The sequence below is a fragment of the Ailuropoda melanoleuca genome, chromosome 2 (assembly GCF_002007445.2).
Source record: "Ailuropoda melanoleuca isolate Jingjing chromosome 2, ASM200744v2, whole genome shotgun sequence".
Classification (NCBI taxonomy): domain Eukaryota; kingdom Metazoa; phylum Chordata; class Mammalia; order Carnivora; family Ursidae; genus Ailuropoda; species Ailuropoda melanoleuca.
The window spans coordinates 195,913,189-195,918,995 of NC_048219.1; positions in this window are offsets into that span (position 1 = coordinate 195,913,189).

The window sequence follows — 5,807 nt, forward strand, 5'->3', positions numbered from 1 at the left end:
TTTACAACACGAAGGGAAACTTAGCTCCGATATCCTTCATTTGGACGTCTCTCTTAGATGAATCAACTGCTTTTCAGGCTAGAAGAGAATTATGAAAATGTACCACTTGGCAGACATAGAAAGCAGCTGCTTATCATCATTAATTTCCAATAAATATGTATTAAGCAACAAGATATATACCACTCTGCAGGGTTCAGGACCTTGGGAAAAGATGGTATCCTAGAGACAGCGTTAACACAAAGAATGACTCAAGGCAGATCTGTGTCATCTGCACCCCTCCTTCCTCCCCATTGCTGGCCTGGAACCTTCTGGGCTGAGGTTGAGTGAGAGGTGTTGTGCACTCCTCTGGGAAGTGGCAATGGCCTAGCCACCTGTCTGGGACTGAACAGAAAAGAGAGAGGTGATTTGGGGGAGAGACCATGTCTTTGGCATCACGGGGAGGGGGCATTTCATTTGAGGGCATTCATTTCCCAGTGAGGAGAGAGAATATGTGACTGAGGTTTTAATTTCTCTAGGGAAATTTAAGAATTGAAGAACTCACATACTGTATGGTGACTAACATAATATAATTAAAAAATTAAAATAAAAAAATAAAAGTATTGCTATAATATCATGCAAAAAAATAATTGAAGAAGGTCACATTATTAAAATTGGGGGCATATTTTATTTTTGGCCCTATGATTACTTAGAGTCTACCATGTGGTGGTGCTCATTGCACAACCTGTAAGTAAGACTGACCAACAAACCAGCTACGGGGTAGAACTGGGTATTGAATAGAGTGGACATGGTGGTCACTTAATTAATGTCCTATTTTCTCCTGTGCAGGGACTTCTCAGGGCAAAGCTGGATCGCTCTGGGTTGTACAAAACCATGGGTACATGGGGGAGGCGGTAATACTGAGGGACTATTTGCTAACCTGATCGGTTAAATTTCAGACACAGATTGAGTTTTAGTGCAGTCAAGATCACTATGAATTAGGAGGTCAAATATATATGTGACACCTTCCTGTATCATACACACAGTCTCCAAGTTGCGCTGGACTCCCCTTAGGGCCTGGTGATACCCATTCTCTCTACACAAGCGTACAGACGTGCTGGCGATGCCTCCGAGTCTGCTACCGTATGGGTGGCAGAAAATGCTGAGATCCTATGCTTTAGATTGAGGCTAAAGAAAGACATAAAAAACACAAACCAGATTCGGACTATAATGCAATAAAATTAATGTAGTAAGCTAAGTAGAAAGAAGGAAAAGAAAGAAAGAAAAACCCAGAAAGCCTTGTCACTTGGAAATTTTTAAAAAAATCTGTCAAAACATTCTTTTGCTAAAAATAAGAAGATGTGGTCCATATATACAATGGAATATTACTCAGCCACCAAAAAGGACAATTTCTCAACATTTGCTGCAACATGGACAGGACTGGAGGAGATAATGCTAAGTGAAATAAGTCAAGCAGAGAAAGACAATTATCATATGGTTTCACTCATCTATGGAACATAAGAAGTAGGAAGATCGGTAGGAGAAGAAAGAGAAGAAGGGGGGCGGTAAAGAGAAGGGGGAATGAACCATGACAGACTATGGACTCTGGGAAACAAACTGAGGGCTTCAGAGGGGAGGGGGGTGGGGGGATGGGATAGGCTGGTGATGGGTATTAAGGAGCGCACGTATTGCATGGTACACTGGGTGTTATATGCAAGTAATGAATTGTGGAACTTTACATCAAAAACTAGGGATGTACTGTATGGTGACTAACATAATATAATAAAAAATTATTATTAAAAAAAGAATAAAAGTAAATTAAGCATCAAACTCAAAATGTAGCAAAATAACAACTAAGCTGATAAAATTCAATCATGGTAGATGTTATAATTGATACATTATAGAAAAAAAAGATTTCTTAAATGAGGTGTAAAGCATAAGCCATGAAGGATAAATAAAAGATTAAATTGGACTTCACGAAAGTGAAAAACACTGTACAGTGACAGACACCAAAACCTAGGGAAAAGGGATTTCAAATTGGAAAAAGATATTTGCAATGCAGATATCAGAAGGTTGATTGGCAAAATGTATAAAGATACATTGTAAGTCCACAAGGAAAAGATAAGCAACCTAAAATGACCTAAAAATGCCCTATAGAGGTGAGCAAGCAACTCATGATCAAAGGAAAAATAAATGATCAATATATGAAAATACTTCCAAACTTCCTAATAATTAAGGGAAATGCTAATTAGGTCAGTGGGATATAATTTCATCCCATCAGATAGCAAAAATTCATCATTCCGAACAAGTTTCGGTGACGTATGCAGAAGTAGAGCTCATGATGTGAAATCTTTTATGTTCAATGCAGGTCTTCGCTCATGACGTGTAGGCCCAACGGCTCAGCAATTCCACTCTGGACCATGCGGAAGTCTATACTTACGAAATCTTGAAAACGTCGAAAGAAAGAAAAATACCAGTCTAGAATACCATACCCAGCAAGATTATCCTTTTAAACTGAAGGACACACAACACAGAGCACTAACCACTTTACAATCACGGCAGCAAAAGTGAAGGACAAATAAAGACTTTCTCAGACTTTCTCAGACAAGCAAAAACAGGGAATTAATGACCAGTAGGCCCTGCCTCACAAGAAACANCCCACAAGAAACGCTAACCATGGTCAGAAACTTGGAAACACATACAGAAAGAAGAGTATTGGAGAAGGAATAAATAAAGGCAAAATAACATTTTCAGCTTTCCTATTCTTAATTAATCTAAATGATAATTTTCTGTTTAGAGCAATAATGGTGACAATGCATTGGGTTTTTATCATGCACAGTTAAAAGAAACAAATGAATAAAGATACAGGAGAGAGGGATGGACCATACTTTGTCACAAGGTTCCTGCACTACACATGAAATGGTACAGTGTTATTTAAAGATGGTTATAGGTTACTTAAAATATATATTGTAAGCCCTAAGACAACCACTGAAAAGTTTTTAAAGGAAGTATAAATGATANTGAAAAGTTTTTAAAGGAAGTACAAATGATAAACCACAGGAGGAAATAAAATGGAATCAAATAAAACATTCAGTTAAAACAAGAGAAAGGGATGACTTCCCCCTTGACTTTCTCTAAGTCCAACAAAAAACCCTGGATATTATATATAAGTGAACCTAAGAAGACTCTGAAAGGTGGAAAGAAAGAGGCAGATTGGCTTGGCACCTTGGGACTGGAAAAATTATATGGCAGTGAGTTCTCTGGGTTTTTTTTTTTTTGAATGCCTCATCTATTCAACTGGGTGCTAGAGAAGCTCGCCACCCAAAAACATATCATTAGTTTCAGATGTAGAGTTCACTGATTCATCAGTTGCATATAACACGCAGAACTCATCACATCACATGCCTCCTTAATGCCCATCACCCAGTTGCCCCATCCCTCCACCCTCCTCCCCTCCAGCAACCATCAGTTTGTTTCCTATAGTTAAGAGTCTCTCATGATTTGTCTCCCTCTCTGATGACTTCCCATTCAGTTTTCCTTCCCTTCCCCTATGATCCTCTGCACTATGTCTAATATTCCACATATGAGTGAAACCATATAATAATTGTCTTTCTATGATTGACTTATTTCACTCAGTATAATACCCTCCAGTTCCATTCACGTTGATGTGAATGGTAAGATTTCATCCTTTTTGAAGGCTGAGTAATATTCCACTTTGTGTGCGTGTATGTGTGCGTGCATGCGTGCGTGTGTGTGTGTGTATCTCACATCTTCTTTATCCATTCATCATATGTATCACATCTTTATCCATTCATCTGTTGATGGACATCGGGGCTTTTTCCATAGTTTGGCTGGAAATAGTCAACAAAACCAAAAGGCAACCTCCAGAATGGGAGAAGATATTTGCAAATGAAATATTGGATAAAGGGCTGGTATCCAAGATCTATAAAGAACTTATCAAACTCAACACCCAAAAACAAATAATCCTGTCAAGAAATGGGCAAAGACATGAACAGACGTTTCTCTAAAGAAGACATACAAATGGCCAACAGACACATGAAAAAATGCTCCACATCTCTTGGCATCAGGGAAATACAGATCAAAACCACAATGAGATACCACCCCACACCTGTCAGAATGGCTAAAATGAACAAGACAGGAAACAACAAATGTTGGGGAGGATATGGAGAAAGGGGAGCCCTCTTACACGGATGGTGGGAATGCAAGCTGGTGCAGTCACTCTGGAAAGTGGTAGGGAGCTTTCTCAAGAAGTTAGCAGTAGAGCAACCGAGTAGGTATTTCCTGCAAAGATACAAATGTAGTGATCCAAAGGGGCACCTGCACCCCAAAGTTTATAGCAGCAATGTCCACAAGAGCCAAACTGTGGTTGGTTTGGTTTTTTAAATCATGGATGGGTGCTGAGTTTTGCTAAATGTTTTCTCCGCCTCTGTTGAAGTAACTCACTGCTCATCTACCACAGTGAGGAGGCGCACGGATGCTGTCAAAGAACACACGTGGAAGCGCGTCAAGGGACAGCTGTTTCCACCGTAAATGTTGTAGTGACATTTTACCTTTAAACTTGTATGTATGTGTTGTTTTAACTTTTTAAAAAATTTTAAAAGAAACAAAATAAGATGCATGCCACATTTTTACAGAAGACTCTTTTATGCGGCACCTGGGAGCCTCAGTCAGTTAAGTGTCTGCCTTCAGCTCAGGTCACGATCTCAGGGTCCTGGGATCGAGCCCCACGTCAGGCTCCTTGCTCGTTGGGGAATCTGCTTCTCCCTCTTCCTCTGTGCTCTCTCTCTCTCTTTTCTCAATAAATAAATAAAATGTTGAAAAAAAGAAGACTCTATTATGAATATTAATTATCTCTAAATATATCCATAAATTCAAAGTAATGCGATAAATATTCCAATGGGAATTTGGCGCAGTAGCATGAGGAGAACAAACATGGGAGTAGAGTAAGAAATTCTGGGTAGGGAAGAAGGGGAGTAACAAGATCTTCTCTTTCAGGTTCTCAAATTCATTGTAAAATGACAGTGAGGAGTATAGAACCAGCACTGGAACAGGTCGCCAGATCAATGGAATAGAAGGAGAGCCAAGAAATAGAAATAAGTGTGTGAGAATGTAATTTATAATAAAAATGTCATTTCGAATCAGTAGGGAGAATGGGCTGGCAAATGGAAAATGGATTTTTCTGTAAGCATATTAAAAAAAAAAAAGCTGGATCTTTGGCTCATTCTCAATATTAAAATAAGTTCCAGATGGATAAAATATTTAAAAACAAAATATAAAATCATGAAAGAATGAGGAGTTATTTTGAATGAAATCATCAATAATATTGAGGTAAAGTGATTTCAAAACCAAAAATTATAAAGGAAAAATAATGGATTCCAACATATAAATTGTTATTTAGCAAAAAAGAACAGTTCAAAGAAACTCCACAATACTTTCATCACCAATGATGTATCAGAAAAAAACCTTTAAAACATATAATAGAAAATAGTTACTTTCTTCAAAGTGCAAAGAATTTTTTAACAATAAGAAAAGATGATTGCATCAATAAAAAAATAGGTAAGGCCATGAACAAACACATAAGAAAATAATAAACACGTGAAAGTGTTCAGTTTCATTCCTTATCAAAGAACTGCAAATAAAATTAATAATAAGATAGCAGGAAACTACTATCAGTTTAGTAACAATTTGAAAGATTAGCCAAAGAGCTCAGCCCTTTCTGAGAAATATTTCCCCTAAGGTTCTCTAGGGTTTAATATTTAAAGTTAGATATTACTATAAATCTTTTTCTTTGTGATTTCTTCTTTTGCTTT